General features: G+C 60.0%; 1 protein-coding gene across 1 annotated transcript in view; it reads right to left on the bottom strand.

The window, feature by feature from the left end:
- HS3ST2 (heparan sulfate-glucosamine 3-sulfotransferase 2) overlaps window positions 1–13,006 on the bottom strand; it is a 63,781-nt gene that overhangs the window by 32,529 nt on the left and 18,246 nt on the right. The gene's annotated exons all lie outside the window — the stretch shown is intronic.

Raw genomic sequence — 13,006 nt, 5'->3', positions numbered from 1 at the left:
TCAAGTTCTGCTTGGCTGGTCTTCCTTGTAAGCAATTATGATATGTTATGTTTCAATGTAACGACCTTATTCTCCACGTTCGAAAGCGTTTCTTCTCTCCGCTTCTGCTGAGCAGAGTGAAGGGAGTAGGTTCGTTTGAGCAGCGATGCCCAGGTCCACACGATGCCGTCCCCTTATTCAGGCGCGTGTGTGCGTGTGTGTGAGTGTGTGCACATCTTTTGCTCTGCCGAACTTTCTCATTAGTTCCAACAGACTAGTTGGTTCTCTTTGGTTTTGTGGGCAGACCACACCATCATCTGCTACGCATGAAAAACAAAAAACCCCGACTCCTTTTCAGGATGTGTGTCTACTTTCTCTTTCTTCTTGTCTTATGGCATTGGCCATACCTTCCAGAACAATGCTAGGTCATCACAGTTGTGATGGCGTCGCTTTGGGCTCCAAAGCCCGCTTACCCACGAAGTCGGATCAACAAGGACAGCCCTCGCCGACTTGCATCGATGCCCAATTAAAAGCCACCCAATTGATTGTGTGTTTTTCCTTCTTTTGAGCCATTATTTTGCTTTAAGTGCCTCACTGGACATCTTAATAACAAGCCATTCTCAGAATTCTTGGAAGGAAATCCTACTCGCCTTCAGTACACCCCCCAAAATACTCTAGATACACGTTTCTTTTTGCTACTTTGACAGAATACTACTTGCTCCCGTATCATTCAGGTTTTCCGCATCTGTGTTCAAAGTTTGGTATCAGAGTGAGCCAATTCCATGCTAGTAAAATAAACATCTTTTACATGGTGGATGGCATAAATAATCCAGTTCCTTGAATTTCCGATTGAACGTACACGTTGAATCTTTTTGGTCTTGCAGCTTTGTTTTAGATATTATTTTCAAATACTTGCATGGTTGTTAGCATATTTTCAGTTTCTCTGATCTCCTTGCATCATTTTTTCCCCCTAGAAAACCATCTACTTAAATTAGGTTTTACCTTTTAATAAATGCAACATACAGTTTTAAAAGTCTGCTGTTTTGTCAAATATTTGTCAAATGTCGTACATTTGAGTTTTCTCCCCCCCCCCCTTGATTTACCTATTGAGAGGTCTATTTTGCCTTTTTTGACAAGCAGCACTTGGGTTTCTGTGTTAATTGGAGTGTCCGGAGGGCTGCGCCCCAGGGTAGTGAATACGTGCTCTGTGCGTATCCAGCCACTAGATCGGGACAGTCCGGGCCATCTGCCCAGGCGCCACGGCCTGCTGGCTGTCCCGTCACCTGCGGGAACGGGTCCCTGCAGCCACGTTTGGACCGAGCAGCCTGCCCCTCCGGGCCTGAACTGGGCCAGCTGGTTTTACTACGACTGTCAATGATCTCTCTTGGGAACTTGGGACCAAGCATCACAGATGCTGGTTAATATGTGCCATGTGCTCCAACAGGCAGTTACTGTCTTGGCTCCTGGCTACAGTTCTCCGTGAGGTCCTGCCACGTTTCCTGTGCTGGGCCCCATGAAGCATCCCTGTAGCTTCGTGGTAAATCCCCTTGTCTGCTTTACCTGATTTGGATAATCTTCTGCTGTGCGATGCCAGGCAATGCTCGATGAAGGCAGCCGCCGAGGTGAGAAGCCCATCCTCGCCACCCCCGGAAGCAGAGCCATTGCATGCTGACGCTGAGGGCATGGCCTTGCAGAAGGGACATGCGGGCCGGACGACTGGCAGTCCCTCCGTAGTCAGCTTCTCAGCTGATCTGTTCCCTCGAGACTTCAGTTTCAGCCCTCCTTACTGAGGGAAGGTCTGTACCACACATCCGAGGCCGCCCCGGAGCCAAGGCTGAGCAGCTGTCACGTTTGGCCGAGTGGCCTGCGGGGGCCGTACCCCGACACTACCCCTCAGGCGAGCGCACGCCCAGATAGCAGTGTGACGGTCACGAGTGAATGTGCACCCCTGGCGGGACCTCCCCAGCAGCCCTCTGGCCAGCTCCCCGGCCTCTCAGGGCCTTCTCTCCGTGCGCCCCTTAGACGAGACCCCCGCAGAGTGTCCCAGATGCGGCTCTCCCCAGTTCGACCTGACCAACCCGGCCTTAGCTCAGAACCCCAAGCACCCCCCACGCGGGCCCTGGTACAGGCTCATGTCCCTGCCTCTCCGTCTCTGACCTCCCCGAGAGGCCCCCTGCGGTGTGCCCGACGGAGCCGGGTGGTGGCACAGGGATCCTGGCATTTCAATCGGGGGCCCGGGGGTTAGTGCACGGCACAAGCCTCGGCTGCACGCCTTTGTCTCGAGGGCTGAAAGGTCCCCCACCCCACGTGGAGCTGTTTCCGGAAAGTTCAAGTTCATGGGACAGGATGTGTGGCCAGGACTTCTTGGGACACACGGGCATTGGCAGAGATGCTGGACTTATCGGGCCACCCACACACGCGGTCAGTTTGGCCCCGCTGCGTCTTGAAGGCATCAGGGGACCCCGAAATCGTCACGTGCTTTCTTCACTCTTTTGACCGGGGAAAGTGATAAAACCTAACCAAACGGGGCCGCTGTAAATTCTGAAAAAACGTCCTCAGCTACAGCCATTTATAAAATGTAACCCCCCCATCCCCTCTCCCCCCACCGTGCTTCCTCGGTGTCCGCTGTTCCCATGACAGGCGTGGCCGCCCGCACCCCCGCGGGAGGCAGCCCAAGTCCGCACTCTTCACCCCACTTGCCTTTCTTTCCTCCTGACCGTCAGGCTCGCTCCGCTTCTCTGCAAAGACGAAAGTCTCAGCCAAACCTCGCTGGCCCCTGTGCCCGGGACCGTCAAGGATGCGTGAGAAGCCTGGTGCTCCGGCCAGCCCCTGAGAACGCGTGGCTTTGTGAGCACAGCAGGAGAGGCCACAGAGGGTGAGTCTGAGTGACCCGCCAGTGCAGGGTGGACCAGCCCAAAGGCTGCGGGAGCCGGGCAGGGCACAGCTCCTGGCGGCAGGAGCGGACTTTCAGGCCGCTGATGCTAAGCAGCTGGGACCGCAGGCACACGGGGCCTGCTCCTCGGCCTCCGAAACACGCGGGGACCAACCGCACCGCTTGAACGGAGCCCCGGGCTCCGCTCGCTCCGCAGGGTGCCCGTGGGCGAGCGTCGAGGCCGGCGCCACCGGGCGCACGCGACACACACGCCCGCACAGCTGCCGCGGGGACGGCTCGGCCGCTCAGGGTGTCCGCTCACACGTTCTGCAGAGGTTCGCTGGGAATCCGGGGCGTGCACGGAGCCCCCGCTCGGCAGCCCCACCCTCACGGCGCTCACGGCGCTCACGCCCCCAAGGCCGCTAAGGTTAAACGAGTACGTGAAATACGTGACATACGTCGAGAATACAATCAGACGGGAGAGCCTACTTCAGGCAGGACGGCTGGGCTCAGGCGAGGATGTCAGAGGGAGCAGAGCCCCCCAGGAGGCAAGCGCAGAGGCCCTGAGGCCGGAAGCGACCTGGCAGGTCCGGGGGATGGAGAGCAAGGGGGAGCAGGAGGCCCGGCTGGCTGCAGAAGTCAGACAATGAAGTCTGCGTTAAACATTAATTACGCTTCAGAGGATGGTGCAGAGGCCCCCCTGGGAGGGACCAGGGGGCTGGGGACGGCAGCCCCGCCGGCTCCCCTGTCACCTCGCCTCCCTGCAGGCCTCCGGGAAACAGGAGCCGGCTCCCCGGCAGGTACCCGGCGTTGATGCCATCTGCACCAGCAGCCCGTTGGGTTCGGCGCGGTTCGGATGAGGGACCCCCAGAGAAACCTGGGGTCAGGAGGCCAGGAAAGCAGCCTGTGACCCAGCTGCGCCTGTTCAACCGACCGTTGCGCTAACATTCACGGGGAACACACGACGTGTCAGAAACGTGCGGAGGTGCTGGGGTCGCGAGGGGGGACAGAGGGACGGTGCGTACCCCCGAGGGGGGGAGACCCCTCGCCGAAGCAGATTAAGGAGAGGAAGGCGCTGCCTGCTGCGGAGGACGAGGGGCAGAGAGGCGGCGAAGCAAGGCGGGCGTGCGGCGCGCTGGGCGCAGGGGGTGCCTCGGCGCCTGGAAGCTGGCACCTGAGTAAAGCGCGGACTGGCCAGGCGGCTGCGCGGGGAGGAAGGGTCCAGGGAGAAGAGCCGGCGCAGAGGCTTCCCCGGGGTGCCTGGCACGTCCGAGGCCCCGCGCCCTGGCGGGGCGGCGGGGCTCCCGGCGGGGCGGGTGTGCCCATGGGGGCTCTCTCGTCCCCGCTCACTCGCCACCTGCCCGAACCCCGCCTCTCCGTGGTCACCTCTCCCCGGAAGAAACCCTCTGGGACCAGACCCGATGGAGTGACGCTCCCTCCTGGGACACGCGGCCTTGACCCCGGCCACCTCCCCTGGCACTGCTCATCCTGCCAAGGCGAGTGTCCGCAGGCTTAATTCAGCCCTAAATCGCAGGTTACACATGGCTGGGCTTCTGCACCGAGACCAGCAATAAGCACCTAAAGGGAGAGGTGGAGAGTTTTGTTTAAGATGGGCTCAGAGCCACGTCTGCCAGGAGGGGACTCTGGCCCGACAAGGGGGACTTCGGGGCGGGAGGGTGACACGTGCCCTGGCAAGGACGGCCGTAACCTCGCAGACAAGTGTCCATTACGTCCAGCACGTGACCACAGGGCGTGCACCTGGCCCCGCGATCCGGCCGGCCCTCTGCACGTCTGTGAGCCCCGATGCCTTCCCCCCAATTCCCCATCCGCCCTGAGAATCATGCACGGCCGTCTGCACTGCTCGCGGATACAGGCAATAACGCACACTGTGGGCATGGCGAACGGCGCCGTGCTGGGCTCTGGCGCGTGGGCTCGGGGTCCTTCCACAGCACGGGGGGCATCCGACAGGGAGAGATGGGCCGGGGAGAGGATCGGAAACCAAGGACAGAGTGGTTTTATCGTATTTCTGCTCAGCAAGACGCTGAGTTGCTATTATTATTTATTAATTTTTCTGGCGTAGCACTTTGCAATTTGCACAACGAATTCACGCACACAGCCGACCGCAGAGAAGCCCTGTGAGAAAGGCACCGCCCTGCAATCACAGTGCAGGAACAGGCTCGGCGAGGCGACGGGTCCCGCACAGAACCCGGCGGGGACCTGGCCCCAGGCTGTCTGCCTGACCGTCCGGCACTCCGCCCACCCCGCAGTCCACTTCCTAAATCGACTGCCACCCCGGAGCAGCTCGCTCTCTCTCCAGCAGCAGAAATCGGGTCCAAAAAGGTCTTCCCTGGGTGATCTCGGTGACGATGCGGCATCCGAGTCTCCGGTACTTTCATCATCTGAGAACAGAAAACATCTCGGTTGTCTTCCGGGCTGCAGACAAGCACACGCCCCGCCGCGAGCACACGGCTCCTGCCTCGTCACCGCGGCCCGCGAGCGGCCCAGGCACGCGCTCTTCCTCTGCCCTTGGCGTCCGGCCTGGCGCCCCGCACACTGTGGACGCCAGGGAAGGTTTGTGGAGTGACTGAATGAGCGACGACGGAGAAAGCTTTCCTGCTGAAGAGGCCCTCCCCCGCCCCCCCCCCCCCCCCCCGCCTTCCTCCTCCTTCCAGGGCCCCGAGCGGCTCATTAATTATGGATGGAAGTGGAACCTCAGAAACAGAAGCCGCTGTGGGCGTGATCGGACCCTGTGTTCGCGCGATCGTAAGCAGATTATTAAAAATGGATAAGGCAGCCGTAATTGGGCTCTGGCCCACCAGACATCTTAGAGGAGACAGATGGAGCATTCGGGCATTTTCTGTGCTTTAATCTAAACCGGCAGGAAAAAAAAAAATTGATTAGAAGCTTGCCTCTCACAGTCCATTCCTGGCGCCCGGGCCGTCATTCGCAGGTGGGCCACTGAGGGGGCCTCTCCCGGCGGGGGCCCGACACGCGGGGCTTTATTTAGAGAGTTAAACTTCGTTCTGTGCGTCGAGCTGCTTTGAGAGTTTGGGCATTTGGCCAAAGCTGTAAAGTGAATTTTTCCCCAAACACATTTCCCTCTCATTTTGACACGGGGCTGGAAAGAAAATGACATTACGCATTTTCCCACCGTTTATGCTTTAAAATCATCTCGAACGCTCACTGAGAGACGACGCTGGAAACGAGGGGATTCCTGGAGAGGAAACCGACCTGAGCCTGAGGAGAAGTCGGCGGGTGGGGAACGTACCTGCGGGAAGGTACGAGGCGTGTCCTACAGGACGATCGGCGTTCACGCTTCCTTGCGTAAACAAGGAACGCCGCGGCCAACAAGCGAATAGGTGGGAAACGGCGCCACTGAGCCCCTCTGAGCCCCTCTGAGCCCCGGCGCGACTTCCCGCCCCCTCCGCCAGAGCAAACGCTCGATACCTGTGCGGTAAGGGAGGCGGGATCCTCGTTCCTGGGCGAAGGTGTACGTCCCAGGGCCAGGTGGGGGCGGGGGCAAGGGTGACCCTCTGTGAGCAGCAGGATGGCCATCTCGGAAGTGGCCGAGACTGAGGATTTACGCCCTGAGACATGCGGACACAAACCCAAGGCCCGGCAGGGTCTGGGACAGGGTCGCTGAGTAATGCCACCGCACGGGGCCCGGCGGCCCCGCGATGTGCTTGGCGGAAGAGGCCGCATGCGACGCTCCCATCTGTGGGGGAGCCGTGACCCACACAGCCCCACGGCGTCCACGCGGTGACCTGGGCCCCCCGCGCCGCGCCGCGCTTGGGCAGTGCGCGGGCCGCCCCGCTGTACCCAACGGACGGCCCCGCCGCCCGCCTCGCGCTTCGCACCCTGAGGTCGTCGGGTGTCTGGGCAATGACGTGCGGGGGCGCCTGCGGCGGGCGCCCACCGTCTGCGCCACGACCCCCCACTCGACCCCGGTGTTTCTTTTTAGGATTCGCGTGGGGCAGATTCCGAGTGGACGAAAGACTCGCACCTAAACCAGGCAGAATACCCCAACTCCAGCGGGCGACGAGGGTGTCAAAGACGAGCGTGGGATCAGGAAGAGACAGACTCTGTAACTAAACTTTCCCGGGACGTTGGGAGAGAGGGCAGCCGTCCTTCTGTTGAACTCGGAATTGAGAGGCTGTGAGGACCAAAGCCGTAGCAGGCGCCGCCCTGGGAATGAAGCTGGCGCTTGCGGGGGGCCGGGGGGCGCAGGCTCTCGGCGCGTTATCCCCGACGTCCTCGAGCCCAGCCGCACCCACAGCCAGAACGACCCTGAACGCTATGTGAGACGACAACCTCTCTTTTGCCGAAGCCGGTTTGTTCTGCGTCACTTGCACACACGAGCGTCCTGAGTCTCCTGAGGTCCCCTGGGGTGTGTGAAACCTGCCATGGTGGCCTTGTCAAACGCAGAGGCATCACAGCCCACTGCTGCGACCGTCTGTGGCTTCACCTCTCTCTGTCCCCCAGGGTGTTCAGTCCCCAAACTTGCAAAACCTTCCCGCTCAGGATCCAGGTGGGGGTTCGTTACTAGGAAAAGCCACCGCCCCCTACCTGGGAGGGAACGTCTGGCCCGGAGAGCACACTCATCGATCAAAAATAACGTGGAGGGGAAAGAACGCGGAGCCAGTGAACACCGTGTGTCATAAAACGGGCAGAGGACGAACGTGCTTTTGGAAAAATGATTTTCCGCAGGAAACAGCAGCAAATCCCACTGGCGCTTGCTTTGGGCTTTAAATAAAATTAGAGAAAATGCAGACTCCGTGAAACAGAAACATAGACGAGCTGAGGAGAAGGCGGAAGCGAGTGTGGTTTAGAGGCAGAGGGAGATTAAGCCACTCAGGAATGCATCTCCATGTGGGACGGCTAAGTGAGCGACTGGAGAGGCAGCCGGGGCCCGGAGGACAAGCTCGAGGAGGGCCGGCAGGGTCGGGGGGGAGCCAGCAGGGGCGCCAGCGCTGAGAGACGGCAGACACCGAAGACAGGAGGCGGAGCGTGGCACCCGGAGACTCATATCCGCCGGCGCTGCCAAAACCAATGTAACAGGCGCTACGGGAGAAAACAAGTTTCCTGAACTAAAGGCAGACCAAGTCTGTATTTCGAAGGAGGGCAGATCCTATCGGGGGGGGGGGAGGGGAACAAACCTTCAAAAAGGACACAACAATCTAGACATGTCTCCTGGTCAAGCTCTAACTTTAAGGAAAAGAACCACAATAAATAGTCAGGGGACGAGCGTTCCGATAACGGGAAAAATCCAGCCTGGCCTCAGACTTCACCTCTGCAGCATCGGAGAGAAGACAGTGTCAAATTCGGAAGGTTCCGGAAGCCTGCAGCCCAGGGCTCTACACACAGGGCCGAGCTGTTGTCCCGAGCGCAGCAGCAGGAAGGCTCAGCAAGTCCAAGACTCAGAGAAATGATACTCCAGCCAGCCACCGCTGAGTCGAAAGACTGAGGTCACGTGTGTCTGTGCTTATAAACTGAAAAGTGGGGAGAAACAGTGTTTTTCTAGAAGAACCATCACCAAAACTGACCCAAGGAGCGTCGACCCGCTCAGGCCAACGAGCGTGCCAGGCTTCGCGCTCGGCGGGCAGCAGCCTCAGAGGAATCCTGTCTCGGGGGATTTTTCTGTGCCGTGGCGAGGAGGTGAGCACTCACGACCCGCCGGGGAAAACCCCTCACACAAGTCGAGTGTGCCGGAGGGGAAGCGACAGGCTGGGGAGGCGGAAAGTCGGAAGGGCTTCCGGAGGCAGGAGCGAGGACGATGGGACACGGGGGTGGTGGCCTCCTTCCCCGGGGTGGTGGGGGGAGGGGGCCTAAGAGCCACTCGGAATCCCGGGGGATCGGCCACCGCCCTCTGGCGTGGGACGTGGCTGGGGCCCAGAGGACATGACAAAGTTTAGCTGGGAGGAACCAGTTATGAAACGCGGCTCTCACATCTGCCATTACATCCGCCGGTACCAACAATGCTGCCTTGAGAAGACCCCCCCGCCCCCCGAACTCGGAGGTTCCGAACAGCGATCACTCATTTGTGCTCACACGGCTACAGTCGGATGGAAGTTTGCTAAATACGGCTCGGCGTTTCTCAGGCTTGTCCCCGCTGACGCTGGGGGCCAGTGGCCCTCTGTCACGGGGCTGCTCTGTGTGTACAGACAGGACGCTCAGCAGCCCCCCGACCTCTACCCACCAGATGCCCACAGCTTCCTCCCCCTGGTGTGACACTGTCTCCGGGCATTGCCGAGCGTCCCCTGGCAGGCCATGGCTGTCCGCTGAGAGCCCCTGGTGCGGGCTGAGCTCGGGCTGGGCTCCCTGGGCTTCCGTCTGCACTTCAGGTTGGGTCCAGGTCACTGCGCGTGTGTCCTGTCCACCTGGGGCCAGCTGGGCGTCTGGAGAACCTTCTCGGGGTGGCCGCAGAAGCACACAGAGGCAAGCCCAACGACGCTGCACGCCTCCAACCTCTGATCGTGGGACAGCAGCTCACGGCCCCTCGGGCGCAGCACGCCCCAGGGCCAGGCCCGGCGCTGACGGGTAAGGGAGCGAGCCACGCCCCACCGGAGGGGAGGAGGGAGCGGACATCTGCGGGCGAATGACGCAGACTGCCCCGGCCACCGGCGCCGTGCCCGGCTTAAATTCCCCTAGTCTCGGACGTTCTTTCGTTCTTATCTAAAATTATCCCGGGGGACCCCGGAGACCCTTCGGCCGCGGACTGCCCCAGCGGGCGTCTGACTGCAAAGGCACGAGCGACGCTCCGGAAACCCCCCCAGGGAGCCACGAGGGACGGCAGTGGACCACTGGGCGACGTTCGGGTCTGTTTGTTACGCGGCAGCGGATAAGCGCCCGCGCCACGCCACTGCGGGGGGTCCCTTTGGACCCGGCTCGCACGCATACGCCTGGGGGACTGCAGCCCTCGGGCCCAGCTCAGCCGTCGTCTCCACTCTGCTAGCACGGCACCGCCCGGTCCCTGCGGGTTGGGGACGAGTGCCCACACGGGGCTGCCAGGTTCAGCAAATAAAAACACAGGACGCCCAGTCAAAGCTGACTTGCAGATAAACAACAAATACTTATCTACCGTAAGCATGTTTCCTGCGGTATTTGGGACTTATGCTAAAAAAAAAAAAAAAGTCCTTTGTTTATCTGAAATTTAGAGTTAACGGGGCAATCTGCATGTTATTGTATGGGGCAACCCTTGCCCTGCGCCTGGCCCCAGGCGTGGGGGCACCTGCACTGAGCTGATAACAACTGTGTCGCGCTGGCCACGGTGACCTCTGGGGGTGGCCGCCTTCCTCTGTGAAGGGGGCGCCTCTCAGGGTTTGCGTGGGAGCCATTCGGGGAGGGGGGCTGGTCCCTTCTGCCAAACCGGGCGCCGTGGCGATGCAAGGCTGGAACTGCCGGAAGCCAAGGACAGCGGTGACCCAGAGGAAGTGACCCAAAAGGCGGAGCGTGTGGCCTTGTTGTTGCCTGAATCACGCCTCTCCTGAGGCCGCCTCCAGGCAGCCGCGCTAAGCGCCAAGGTGCAGGGTCCGTAGTGTCCCCTTCCTGCTGCCGCGGCAACTCTGGAAGCCCACGTCGAGGTGGAACCGCTGTGAGCTGGGTCCCTGCGAGAGAGCACCCTCTGGGCGGCCTGTCCGTGTCGGGCTGGGCGAGAGCAGCCCAGCAGGCATGCTCCCACGTGCAGATAATGAGCCCTGACATCTCCGCACGGCAAGCGTCTTCACGCCAGGCTTCCGACTTCATTTGCACCCAGTCTCTGGGCGGGCCGGGCGAGCTCCGGGAGTAAGCGACCGACCGCCTGAGCCCCGCTGGCCGGCAGCAGCCGTGGCGGGCGGTGTGACTACCTGTTACGCCTGCGCCTTGGGGCCCGTGGCGCGCTGCCCGTCCCTCTGGGTGTCCACGTACGTAGACGAGAAAAACAGGGCTGAGAGAACAAGAACGCCTCGCAGATCACAGCGAGCGGGGGACAGCGTCCGAGCCCGCCAGATGGAGCCCGCCCCTCGTGCGGAAGCTCTCAGGCTTCGCGGCAGGGCTCTCGGGAGCACGGAGGCGGCCTGCCGGGCAGGCCCTCAAGGGGCCGTCGGGAGAGTGTCTCCTTCCGGTGAGAGTTCACACGTCGCGTGTGGAGACCGGTCGCGCTGCGCGTGCCGAGGCTGACGGTCGTCGTGGGCCTGAGCGCGGGCCCTCTGCCACGCGGCCGTTCGCCAGCGCGCCCACCCCGTCCGCGCCCCGTCCCCCAGGCACGACCTGTCCTCACACATCTAGCGCGTGTCTTCTTGCGAGATGCACAGTGCTTTGCACGTGCGTTTTTTAGAAATGAACAGACGCGGTCCCGTGCCCCCGCCACCCCCCCCCCCCGCGTTTCCTGCCCGACGCTGCCCTTCCGGACCCGTCCGCGCCGCTCCGTGCTCGCCTCCTCTGCGGGTCCACGCGCTGTCCAGGACTCCGCGCGCCACGTCCCCTCCTTGGCCCGGCCAGCTCCCGGGGTGGACGCCGACGCCGTGACCAGCGCCCTGACGGTCACACCACCGCGGCGCGCGCCGCATGGGCGTGCTGGGGCCGCGTGCCCCGCTGACTCTGCCGTCCGGTGGTGTGGCTGGGCAGCGATGGTCGCACGGCACGGGCTGCCCCCCGTCGGCGGTGCGTGCGGCAGTTCGGGCCTCCTCGCCGGTGCCGCCGTTCGGCGTTTTTCTAAATTCCGCTAGTCTAGCAGGTCTGAGATGTCGCTTTAATTTGTTTTAATGCTGTTCTAATCTTGGTGCATACAAACGAGTTTATGTATAAAGCATCGAGTTTGGTTTTTTTTAGCTGCTTGCCGTGCGCCTGGCACTGCGGCGACAGGGAACAAGACGGGGCGTGGTCCAGGACGTCGCGACGCTTCCGCGAGGGGACAAAGTAAGGCCGGGCGTGCCATGGGAGAAGCGTCAAGGGGAGAGGACAGGGAGGGTTTGCAGCGAGACGTTTCGGGGACGGTCCTGTCCAAAGCCAGTGATAAGATACTGGCAAGCGCTGCCTGGGCCTCTTGGCTGGTGCGGCGACCGACCCGAAGAGCTGCCCGTCTGTCCATCCCGAAATCACATCAGGCGATAAGGGTCTTTTGCTAAAGAGAAGAAAACTCAATCTGAAAAGACTGCAGCCTTCCCAAAAGTCGAATTTGTTTTAACACAAAGCCACATCCTCGGTATCCAATCAAGTCGTTTATCGTCTTGAGAGAGCATGAGGCCCCCACAGCAAAGTCGCCGGAGCCAACACAGATTTTCCCGTCAGCAGCAAGGATAGGTGAACTATTACGATAAAAAATACGGCGATGCGTTTACAAAACAGGAGAGGAAGCCCCTGGTCGCGAGACTCGAAGAGAGCGCTGACAGTGAGGACGACACCCACAGGCACAGCAGTTCACCTACGGGTGCGGCTGAGGACGTCGTCATGCCCCAGGGGACTCGAGTGTGACCCTAAAGCTCACATGGTTCCCCAGAATCGAGACCCCCACGCAGGGCTGGGAACCATAAAAGGGCTGCCTGCCACCTTTGGGACAGAAGCCTAGAATAACTCTTCCCACCGGCCCAGGAAATGAGCAAGGAGCTTGGTCTTCACTCGGGGTTCCGGGAGGAGAAACCCCAAGCTTGTGTCTGTCACAGCGCAGGACCCTCAAAGCAAGACGTTAACGTGAAGCAAAGGCCAAGCCCATCAGCAGACATTCTCCCCCACCCGGACATGTGGCACCCAGAGGCGAACACGACTCCTGCTAAAATGAGCTTGAAGTTTAAAAATCGCAAAACATGCCAGGTTACAGTCCATCATCACGGAGAATCAGAAGACGGGACAAAAAGGAAATGGGGTCTTCGAAAGAATCTGAGAAAATACAGTAATTTAGAAGAAACTATAAAATAAACATGTTTAACATAATTGAAGAGATTAAAAGAAAAACATAGAAACACTAATAAAAGAATAACACATTATGGGGGGGGAGGCAAATCCAAGTTTTGGCCAAAATTCTTTCCAAATTGAGACATTTTCTTATTAACAACAAATGCTCTCAAATGCATAAAAATACAAAGGAAATTTTCTATAGTTTAACACAGAGAAATTAAAGGAGACGGAGAACAGTAAAAAAAAAAAAAAAAACACGGGAGGAATGCGTAAGAAGATGCGACA

This window comes from Rousettus aegyptiacus, unplaced genomic scaffold, assembly GCF_014176215.1.
Source record: "Rousettus aegyptiacus isolate mRouAeg1 unplaced genomic scaffold, mRouAeg1.p scaffold_m13_p_8, whole genome shotgun sequence".
Lineage (NCBI taxonomy): Eukaryota > Metazoa > Chordata > Mammalia > Chiroptera > Pteropodidae > Rousettus > Rousettus aegyptiacus.
This window is presented reverse-complemented; position numbering and strand designations above follow the sequence as displayed.